Genomic DNA, 12,728 nt, shown 5'->3' with positions numbered 1-12,728 from the left:
ACAGTACAGTTTGCGTTTCTTACACTTTATTCTCACGAAGAGTCTATGGGCCTCATTACGACCAAGCGGTAAGAGATTACGGGTACCAGTAAGAGCACCGGTACCGGAAATCCCTTACTGCCCTACTACGAGTTCCCTTTGTGGGTCCTCCCTTAACGCTTGGTTCGACCCTGCTTATAGAAGGGATAGGGTACTCATGCAGGGTATATTATTTACACAGTAAAGTAAAAACCCATCAGTGATATGGACCTATTTTAAATAGAATATAATCCAAAATGTTACTCACCCACCACGTGGAGAGTATCGGTAGGGCGGGGGGGTGTTACTGGATAGCTAGCTGTCTCACGGATCTCTAGTCAGTTCACTGTAACATGAAAATAATGGGTCACATGCTCATGTATACCAAGACAACATACGCACTAAAGTTGTATGTTGTATATACGATATTGATGTCATGAAACTGGTAAATGTAAGGCTCATGGGCCTCTGTGCGTTAATTAGTTTTAAAAGGACAGGAGAACCCCTCATGTCGGTCAGTATGTGTGCCCCCATTCCGCAACCAGAATGAGGCACACCAACTGTATTAGTGTCCCGCCATATTAATCGGAGGTGCAAGTCTAATTGTCATAGTGCAGTAAAACAAATCTATTTAAGCGAGGTAGTGCTGGGGAGTTGCAACCACACTTACCAAATAACTCATGAATCGTGCTCAGAGCAGCTATCCGCCTTCGGTGTCGACCCGAGAGCTCTGTGTATGTATGTTGGCATGGCAATCGTGCGCATTCGCGTTGGTCCGGCGGCCACACATGCAGCCATGTTGGTGTGGGAACTAGGCCCATTAGGGTCTAAAATTAGCCACGGATCCCTACCCTAAGTGTAAAACATGCTGGGGATGACTCTCCATCATCTATCGCATGTAGGTGGAGTGTTAATAATAATAATAATAATAATAATAATAATAATATTATTATCTATCGCATGCAGGTAGAGTGCTCTAGGACTCTCATTCAGACCATTGTTGTGCCCCATAACTATGGCAACCATTTGTGATACTGCTGGTTTATAGGCCCATGACTGTGCCTGCTGAAGGTTTAAGATTTAAAGTATCAGCCTGCCTGGCTGGTAGGGCCTCCAAGTGCAAAGACCTTACCATGCAGGAATCCCACTGTCATGAATAACCACTGATCATGTCTAGTTCTGTATGTGGTCAAAAAAGTGTTAAGAGAACTGATGGTGAAAACACGGTGTACAATACCGTACTGGCCTGTGTGTATAAAGTCACAGACTTTGTATGTCACCCAATGTAATGTTGCCCCCCAGCACATATCTGTACTGTGTGTGGCCTAACAAGGGATAACAATAGGTTTTAGGCACGACAGGGAAAGTGGGACGAAGGGCAATAGACCGGGTGCCGGCCACGCTGCCTCGCGACCGCTTTCGTGATGTGCAAGAGTTAGATAAAACAAAATGAATAAGTGTAAGATCAGTATAAAGGGGACAACGGGTCCCTGAAATCAGTCTATTGCATCTGCTGTCACAGAATTATCCAATTAAAGCAGCTGCCTCCCTGAGAGGCTGACAAGTTGTACACGTGCATTTTTGGTCACACTGGATCAAGGAAATCTCGGTGTGTTCACATTGTTTACCTCGTGGGCCAATATAAAGCGCCCACTCACAATCTCCATTTTATCATCTCCTTAGCCGCCTTGCTATATCCATGGTGGCCACAGAAAGTGTAATTCAACAGTGCTTACCTAGCGGGTCATTGTAAAGGGCCCACTCACAATCTAACACCGGTCATTCAGAAAATGATAGCACAAATGGTACACTCAAATAAAGAACATACGATCAAATTAGCAATTCATGCCTAGTGGGCTCAATGAGTCAAGCAGATCAATCCACAGAACTCTCTCTGTAACAATTTCGTATGTAGATCTTATGTAGATCTCCCCACGCCTACCCAATTTTACTTGTTCAAGGATCATGCACTTTAATTGTGCTACTGTGTGCCTCGCTTCCATAAAGTGTGTGGTTGCGACAGGGGATTTAGAGTTCCTTGTTCTGATGTTAGACTTGTTAGACTTGTGCTCAGTACATCTGAGTTTGGCTTTAGGCATTGTTATGTCCACGTAGTACAGCCCGCATGGACATTTCAATCGCATGTGCATGAATGTTTAAGATCAATGGTCTTTCCTGAATGTGGGTGTGTGATGCTTGTGCCTGTGATGACGTTACCACTGGCAGTTATGACATGGTTGTGGGCTGCTGTGGGTAACCTTCCGTTTGTGCTCTTGGGGTAATTCTGCTTTCACAAGCTTGTTGCCCAGTGCTCTACTGTTTCTGTACGCAAACGTTGGTATTTGAGGAAATACATTCTGAAGCTGTGGGTCCAGTTGGAACATATGCCAGTTCTTTTTGATGATTATTTTGATTCTGTGGCTCTGTACCGAATGGGTCATCACATACACCAGTTGTCTTTTAGTTTTGTCCGGTTTCGGTTTCAACAAAGTTTCTCGATGGACTACCTCCACCTTCTTTGCTATAGTAGAGATGGAAGCGAGGTTGTACCATCTCTCTCTCTCTATCTCTCTCTCTCTCTCTCTCTCTTTCTTTCTCTCTCTCTCTGAATTTGGTTTCTAATATTGCCGCTTGTCGCAGGTATTCTTCTATATCAGAGATGTTTCTTCTATATCTTAAAAACTGACTTAACGGTACACTATAGTGCATTGGGGATGGAAACTGGTAGGTCAGTAAGAGACTCTTTCTATCTGTCGATTTCGTATAGATTCTTGTGTTAAGACGATCATTATGGTGCTAAATTTCAACATCAAAGAAGTTGATAGTAGTATCACTGCTTTGTGTTGTCGTAAACTTGATCCACCGGTGAAAATTATTCATCATTTTAAATAACTTCTAGTTCGTTTGCTGGACCTGTCCATATACCGAACACATCGCTGCTGTAACGGACAAAAACTGAAAGATGTTGTAACCATCGGGGTGAATTCAGTACATGCTCTGTTTCTAGGCACCCATGCTTGTACATGAGAGTTGTAAGAAGAACTTGTCTCCAAATCTAAAATAAGTATTCATGAGGACTAGCTTGAGCAAAGTAAGCACAACAACGTGCCCCCAAACACATGTCTGATTGAAGCAGCAGCCATTCTACTGCTTCCAGACCTGCCTCATGGACAATGTTAGTATACTGTGAAGTTACATCCATGGTGAATAGTATATCTCGTCCTTTGGTGAAGCGTACATTGTTCAGCTGAGAGAGGACATGCATGGTGTCCTTCACATAGATAGCGCTGTTCTGTATTAGCGGCTGTAAAACCTTATCAAAGTATTTAGCCAGTGGTTCCAAGATACTATTAGTCGCCTCAATGATCAGGCATCCTGGGGGTTTGTCTAGTTGCTTCTGTATCTTTGGAAGAATGTAAAAAAACAGGCATGATCGGGTGTGTGTGTTCTCCAATAATGTGCATGTCTTCTCAGTGATGACTTCTCCACTCTCTGCCTCATCCAGAACCTCATGTATGAGAGCATGCACTTTTTTCTGTTGGATCGAAAGCAATCTCCTTGTAGGTTTCTTGGTCCATTAATTGTCTCTCCAGATAGTCTACTTTATCAATGAGTACCAGGGCTCCACCATAGTCTTCTGGATTAAAGAGTATGTCTTGTTTGTCCAATAATCTTCTTAGGTTGTGATGTTCCCTCATTGAAAAGTGACTGCGTCTCTTATGATGGAAGGGAGGTTTCTTCATCTCCTCCAGCACTTTCTTCTCAATCACTGTTAGAATATGATTTTGTATTGGAGGGTTGACTGTGCTCTTGGATGCTAACTCTAAGAAATCGGATTTGTGGCTTTCACTGAGGGTTCCTATTCTATTGAATCAAAGAACACCTTTAATTTAAGATTCCTCATGAGCTTGAAAAAATCTATTTTTCTTTAAGGAGAGTGCTGGTATGTTGAAGTACAAATGACAGGCCTTTCTGGAGTATGGTTTGTTCTGATCTGGAGAGTTGGTATGCCGAAAGGTTTACCACTAGGTCTTTTTTATGACCGCTTTCTTCCTCTGTGGGCTTTTTATTTTTTCCCCTTATGGTTGGTCTTTTTCTCAAAAAACGGCTTGCTCCTGTCTCTATATTAGTGACCGAGGATGAGCACTCCGGTGTTGTATCTGCAGTGATCTCAAGTTCTGTGCTTGACACGTCCGAGGAGGTTGTATCCGTGTTTGGTGCACCTGTCTCTGGTGCATGTGGGTGATATACTCTCGGGGTGTGTTGCCCGTAATATTCATGCCAACTGTAGACTATATCTAGTTTGAAGTCCTGTGTGTCACGTCTGAATTTCTTGATTTTCTTCACCTCCAGCTCCTGTTTGTACTTGGATAATTTCAGATTGGATAATTGCAGATTTGTATCTTGGAGGATCTGTTGGAGTTGTTCAGCGGTGAAACCCACACTCAAAATTCATTTTGATGTTCTTTATCTCTTCCTCTAGAGTACTCAGATTATATGCTAGTTCCTCAGTGGTTAAGAGTTTGAGGTTGAGCGAGCATTTATTTAAGATCTGGCACCACCTCTTCACAAAGGCAGGGTTTTTCTTGCATAAGGTAGGTTCCAGGTTCACACGTAATCCCCTCAGGATTCTTTGTGCTCAATGATGCTGTGCTAGGGTGGAAACGTGAAGTTTTAGATTGATTTCCCGGCAAATTGTCCATTCAAGCTGTTTTATCAATGCTTCTGGTCTATGAGATGTTGTTAATTCATCACCCGTAGATTTGATAAGTACCAGAATCCTCCGGGCCTCCTCTTCACTAAATCATAATACTTCAGCTCTATTATTTGTTAAGTGGTCGATTTTAGCAAATTATATGTTGCTCCCTGAGAGGTGTGTCACAGGGACATGGTGTGCGAGAGAAAGAGGGGCACAACCCTTGTTCTATGGAGAGTCACACGGGTATGAGTGATGACTGTGTCTCAGTAAGTATCCCTATGTATTAAGAGTGTCGAAGACTTCTGGTGCAACAGGGTCTGGCCTCTAGGCAACCAGAGTACATGAAACTACCATCCAAACAAACAAAGCCCGTTGTTGCCAACAGGGAACCCTATTTGCACTCTTGGCAGTCTGAAGGACTGTCAAGTGTTTTTGGTGTAGACTAGCCCAACACCATAAACTCAATATTGTAAATAGAAAAGTAGCAAGGATTGTAAAGATAAACATTCAAGGCAGTGAAGTTTAATATTATTGGGATGGTTAGTTCACCCTCAATTCACAATAAGTTTATGACCAAATGGTCGAACAATTATCAAAATACAGTAGAATTTACAAAAGAGGAGATTGCTTCCACACTGCGAACTTAATCACAAGAGTGACTGCATAAGATGCATATATTTAATTGGTTACAGGAACAGCCTGACATGTGTTTCGAGCTGTAAAGCTCTTCCTCGGAGGCTGAGACAACGTATACATCAATAATTAAATATTCCAGCACAGGTAAAATACATTGTGATATGATCCAAACAAAACAAGAGGACACAAATAATGGATAGTTAGTCATTGGTCATGACAAACAACATATAGACCATGCATAAAAGGGTGAATTAACGATGTGCCAACCTTTGTACATATGCAAGCCGTTTTAAAAACCCTCCATCCATTGCGTAAATGTAATTAACAAAGAAAAAGGATATCAGTCGTCAGTTATATGCAGTAGATTGTAGGTAAGATGACAGCGAGGGATGTGATGGTGCAATATAGTCAGAGGAAAAAAGAAACAAAAATCTTAATAATAAGAATCCTGAGGTGGTTCAACATGTGCACTCACATCAGATGCACGGAAGCCATATTAAGATATTTTGTGTCAACCACTAGTAATTAATATATAAAATATAATGTCTCCACGTACCTATATAAGTCGCAATTGCGAGAATAATGACCATATATTTTAGCTGTAATCAAACGTCAATGCCCAAATTCAGTCCACCAGACCGCATATTTGGCATAGTCAAATAAAGCACATGGCCCAAAAGTGGAGCGAGAAGGAGAGAAAAAGACAAACACGCTCAATTAGCTTGATTACCTTTATCAAAATAAATCATGGTCACATGCGCATAGGCTGCCCCTGCTAACGCATTAAGGGTCGTGCGCGAAAGACCTGATTTACCCAGCGTTCTCGGCCAAATGCCGTTCTGGTTGCCGGCCGCGGCAACATACTTATTCCCTTATAATCACTTTGACATTGCCTAGCTCGTACGTTGCATTATCGACGTATGGCCTCGATGCACGGCCATATTGAGTGAGTGAGTTTATTGCATCATAATGATTTCCTTTAATTGTTCAAAAAGAGTATAGTGCAATTATCGTGCACTTATAATTATGTACTAAGTAGCCAATATAGATCAACATAATTAACGTGGGTAGTACCCTGCTCATATACCAATTATACGGGTTATATTGGAATGCTATTCCACTGATCGAAATTAAACATACGCGCATTAAAGTTTACATTGTGCGCGTTAAAGGAGTTCTCTGCATAATTGAGCATGCTTATTCTGATCTCCCCAATTTTGAAAGATGAGAGTAAGACCTTTATCTTACTCATATATACACTGAATAATAAGTATGTTAAATGGCTTCCACGCACTCCTGTAGACTTGCATAATACACGTGTGTTAATGTCTTTAGAAGATTGTGAACAGAACCAGGAAATCAATGTATTGGATTTACTTAAAGAATTGAATATGAAGCAGCAACAAGTTTTTGCCTGTTTTTCCGAAGGACAATATAATTGACACCTTCAACCAGGCGTTGACCAACGACATCCATAAACTGGCTGGTAACATCAAAAAGAAACGCAAGTGCAGCTCTAATCTGACGATTGCTGAACAGAATGCTCTGCAAAAACATCAAACAAATTGTTGAAAATCAAAGAAACAGACAAGGGGGGAATGCGTTGCGCATGAATAAGGTTGATTATATTGCAATGGGACTTAAACACCTTAACTCTCCAGGCTGCTAGGCACTTAACACTAACCCCATTCTAAGTTTACATGCCATAGTTGGCACATTGCTGAATAAATGGCACTCTCGAGGTTTACTGACATATGTGGACCAGTCATGCCCACAGCTTATTTCCTACGAAAAATACACAAATCCTTTACAAAGATCCCTAAAGGGAGACTAATTTTAAGTGGGGGAGGCGGTATATTGGAACCTATTTCCATCTATATTAATGAAGGTCTAGCCCCACTGGCTGCTGCAACACCAAACTTTGTAAGAGATACGATGCATATTCTTCAAATCTTTGAACAGTTAACTTTCATTCCAAATCTGTTGTTGGTCACACTAGATATGAAGGCATTGTACACTTCTATTGACCAGCACAAGTCAATAGCAAGTGTGGACTACATATTCCGTGAATATTCAGCCTTGTATTTCGGACATATTGAAATGTTGAAAGACCTACTGTCATGTGCATTTACCAACTATATCTTCTTTTTTAATAATGTTTATTACAAACAACTAATTGGTGTCGCCATGGGGGCAAGCTTTGCGCCAGCATTAGCCAACATCTTTATGCACCACTATGAGCAACAATTTGTGTTTACCAATGTGGAATTTTTTCAATATATGTATGTATAGAAACGATTCATAGACAATGTGATTATGGTTTGGTCCGGTACGGTGGAGTGTTTGAATGCATTTGTTGCACACCTCAACACCAATAATTGGGGGATTCAATGTACATATACTTACAGTGACACATGCATCAACTTTCTCAATATAACAATTAGTATGTCAGAAAAGGGCTTTGTGACTAATACATTCTGCAAGTCAACCTCAGTTAATGCAGTGTTACATGCAAATAGCTATCATAAAAAGGCGGTAATTTCAAATATCCCCAAAGGTGAATTTATAAGGACAAGAAGGAACTGTTCAAATATTGGGGACTTTAAACAAGAATGTGAATTGATAAGACAAAGTTTTCTGGCAAGAGGCTATGATCAGCAGACTTTAACAAAGGTTGATCAGGCTGTTAAGAATATGAAGAGGGTGGATCTGCTCACTTCTAAAGTACGCACAAACAAAACTCATAGTAATAAACTAAAATTCATTACACGTTAAAATGCTGATAGTTCAACTATATACTCAAATGTAAAACGACATTGGCACCTACTCAATTTGGATAGAGACATTACTACATGGTTAGACCCATTCCCCAATTTTATTTACAACAAAGCCAGCACTTTGAATAATATGCTGTGCCCATCCTTTATGCCAAACCCCCAATCTAGCCCAACATGGCTTCATAAAGCTTAGAACAATGGATTCTACAAATGCGGCGGGTGCTCAATGTCTGCCCATGTTCTTGAAACCAAAAAAATGGATTTTGGGAGACTAGGATCATATTATGTCAACTGTTTTATCAACTGCAACACCACATTTTGTGTTGTATTGTTTGTGTATGTGGATGCCACTACATAGGCAGTACAATTCGGCCCCTCAAAATAAGAATGCGTGAACATTTGAATACCATTTCTAATCAGAATGCCAAATACCCTTTGGGAACCCATTAGCAGAAAAGCCACCAAATGGATAACAAACAATCCATTAAATTTGTGGTCATGGAAAAAGTTTCTCTACCTCAGAGAGGGGGTAACCTTCTACTTAAGCTCAGACAACTGGAAACCCGACTTATATGCCAATATAATACTGTTTTGAATGGTCTTAAAACAGACGATGAACTATCTGTGTTTCTTTGAGCCTATGCATATTAGCATAGGTGATAATGGGCCTCATTACGAGTCACCCGGTCTGGAAATAACGGTGGCGGTAAACCCGCCGCCACTGTTGTTTCCGGACCGGGTGATCTCGAGTTCTGCAGGCGGGAGGTGTCATTCCCGCCAGGACTGACCTGGCTGGTTTAACACCACCCGCCTGCAGGCGGACGTGGAAACACTGGCACCATCACGAGATGGTACCAGTGTTTCCACTTCCCCATTCCCATTGAGTCCTATGGGACTCAATGGGAATGGGGATTTACCGAATTCCGTCTCCGGAATTCCTGGGTCACCGGGGTCGTAATGCCCCGGTAATTCCGGGAATCACGGAGGCGGAATGGTAATACGAGTCTGGCGGTAACCTGCCAGAATTTCAGGCACGGTTACCGCCGGACTCGTAATGAGGCCCCATGTGTGTTGCAGAAGTCATATCATAAATTGTTTGGTTGAATTTTGATGAATCACTACTGTCCAATATGCAACTCATACATGGTTGGGATGCATGTTGCACCCTACCGGAGTGCGCGGAAGCAATTTAACATACTTATTATGCAGTGTATGTATGAGTAAGATTAAGGTCTTACTCTTATCTTTCAAAATTGGGGAGGTCAGAATAAGCATGCTCAATTATGCAGAGAACTCCTTTAACGCGCACAATATAAACTTTAATGCGCATATGTTTAATATCGATCAGTGGAATAGCATTCCAATATAACCCATATGATTTGTATATGAGCAGGGTACTACCCGTGTTAATTATGTTGATCTATATTGGCTTCTTAGTGCATAATTATAAGTGCACAAAAATTGCACTATACTCTTTTTGAACAATTAAAGAAAGTCAATATGACGCAATAAACTCACTCACTCAATATGGCAGCGCGTCAAGGCCATACGTCGATAATGCGACGTACGCGCTAGGCAATTTCAAAGTCATATAAGGGAATAAGCATGTTGCCGCAGCCGGCTCCCAGAATGGCATTCGGGTGGAAACGCTGGGTAAGTCTGGTCTTTCGCGAACGACCCTTAATGCGTTAGCAGGGGCCGACTATGCGCATGTGACCTTGTTCTATTTTGATAAAGCTAATTAAGCTAATTCAGCATGTTTGTCTTTTTCTTTCCTTCTCGCTCTACTTTTGGGCCATGTGCTTTATTCGACTATGCCAAATATTCTGTCTTGTGGACTGAATTTGGGCATTAACGTTTGATTACAGCTAAAATATACAGACATTACTCTCGCAATTGCAACTTATATAGGTACGTGGAGACATTATATTTAATATATTAATTACTAATGGTTGACACATTTGACTCAAAAGCACTCGGCCTTATGTGTTGATAATATGATATTTCCTTAATTAAAGTGGAGCTTTATATACCGATTGAAAATCTGGATATATTATTTACAATCAACTGGTAAGTGGCAATATTACTTTGCAGCCACTCGTACCGTATGGAATGCTTATTGGTTCAATTGACACACCTGACAGTATATATCCTCAATCTCCTTTATCTTGTAGCGCCATTGGCAAAAGACAAGGGGCCTCATTACGACCCTGGCGGTAAGTACCGAACATTACCGCCATGGCGTAATCAACGTTTACGCCATGGGTCGATGGCGTAAAGTGCGGCATATTCCGACCCATCGGGCACGTGCATTACGCCATGACGTTAATGTAAAGTACGGCATGGCGTAAATGGGGCAAAAACGGAGCACTACCACCACACACACCATAGCGGCGACCGCAATTAGCGGTCACCGTAATTAGCGGTCACCGTAAATAGGCGGAACCGGAAATAGCGTCATCGCGTCGGAACGGGAAACTGCACGACGGCCATCTTGAAAAACACAATCCATTGCCATCCTCCACAACCATACCTGATCCAACCCTGACACCTATCCACACCCAACACCCACCCAATTAGCCAAGTAAAAATGCCCAAAGCCGTTAAAAAAGCATGTGACCGGCAGCGCCACGACCGTTTCTCAAGGGAGGAACTAACCATGCTCGCACAGACTCTGCAAGAAAATGCTGCAGCTGTATTCTCCGCGCAGATGACAAGGCCGGCAATAGCGAAAAAGAAGGCCATATGGGCCCTAGTGACACAGCGTGTGAGTGCAGTGGGGGCCGTACCCCGCACTGCCCAGCAGTGCAGAAAGCGCTGGGACGACTTGAGGCTCTGTATCCGAAGCATCCTCTCAGCTAACCGGAACCTAGCCACGTCAACTGGGGGTGGATCCGATTCGCCCATAAAGCTGCAAGCATGGGAGGAAATATGTGCATCCACCATCGGGATGGAGAGCATCCATGGTGTCGGAGGGATGGATAGAGGAGCGCCGACCTCAGGAGATGCAGGTAGGTGGCCAGAGCAAGCCATGCTAAACCCAACAAAGTCCCATCATGTGAATTACCATGTAGCCCCATAGTGCATATGCAACACATCGGCAGGTGTATGTCCACAGACACATCCAGACTCCACCCTGACTCCAGACTCCACCCTGTACACATGCAGCATGCACACCCTAACTGCTGGCACACACATACCACCATGCTACCTCCACATAAAAGGCACAAAACCTGTATGCCCCTGCCTGAAATGTGCTGCATGTACCCACTGTATAGATGTCATCCCTCACAATGCACGGCCAATGTCCGCGGACCCATCAATAACACTATCCCTCCTTTGCTCCACCACAGGATCTGACACAGACCTCCAGGAAGAGGACAACACTGCATCCAGATCCACCAAGAGGGCCAGGCCACAGGCATCCACCTCAGCCGTCCTGAAGGAAACACACCAGCAGCCACAAACCCTGCCTGGGGAAGAGGACAGGCAAGTGCCAGCCCCCACAACAGCAAACACAGACAGGCTCTGCTGCAAGCAGCACCCTCGGTGAAATCGCTGCCATAGCGGCAACCTCCGACAGTGAGGCAGGCAGCATCGAAGTCATCAATGAGGGAAGGCCCACTGCCCAGCCACATTCCCCCTGCACATCCCTAAGCCCCCTGCAGGCGGATGCCACACAGGGGCAGTCGGAGGCCGAGGATTGGCCAGCCACCCCATCCCCCCAGCCTGAGGTGAGCAGCCCAATGGATATGCAAATGCCACTGGGCATGGGCCAGCGGAACCAGCAGACACTTGAGGATATAGTTACCCGCCAGCAGCAGCTATCCGCCCTCCTCAACGAACATGTGGCACAGTGTGGGGTGCCAAGGGATGGCATGGAGAGTTTGGCAGACCGAGTCAGAGCTGCCATAGAGTCCTCCACAAAGGACATATGCACGGAACTCGCGGCTGTGCGCAATGTCCTCACAGAACTTGTCCAGACCATCAGGGACATGCGTCCAGATGTGCAGGCCGGACCGTCCTCATCAGCCAGCTCGGCACAGAGCAGCCCCATCCGCAGATCAGGGCGCAATCTACGCAGCACGGGCAGGGGTGCCCCGGGGGCCAGGGGAGGGGATCCACATTAGTGGCTTGACAGTCGAGCAGGACTACTGCACACCCTGCTGCACAGACACTACCGCACCTTCGTAGGGATTCCAGGGTGGAGGGGGGAGGGGGTGTGTTGGGGTGTTCAGGGAGGAGGGGGGAGGGGGTGTGTTGGGGTGTTCAGGGGGGAGGGGGTGGGGGTGTGTTGGGGTGTTCAGGGGGGAGGGGGAGGGGGCGTGTCACGACGTTTCAAGTTTGAATACACTTTTTTCTTTCCCAAAATGAAATGTGTGGACATTTTCATTGCATATGTGTGCTTTATTGGTGTACAGTCCACAGTGTGCATGTCCCAGAGATACACAGTGCCCCAAGTGCAGTCTCCATGTGATTCACACCAGCCGTGTGTGCTAGAAGCAGAGGTTGATGATACTTTGGCGCATTGCACGCCCCTCCTGTGCGTCGCCTCCCCCATGGGGTGCTGCCCCATCGGCACCCTCCTCATCCTCACC

The sequence above is a fragment of the Ambystoma mexicanum genome, chromosome 4p, assembly GCF_040938575.1.
Source record: "Ambystoma mexicanum isolate Mex_15411 chromosome 4p, UKY_AmexF1_1, whole genome shotgun sequence".
Classification (NCBI taxonomy): domain Eukaryota; kingdom Metazoa; phylum Chordata; class Amphibia; order Caudata; family Ambystomatidae; genus Ambystoma; species Ambystoma mexicanum.
Note: the sequence above shows the minus strand (reverse complement) of the source record.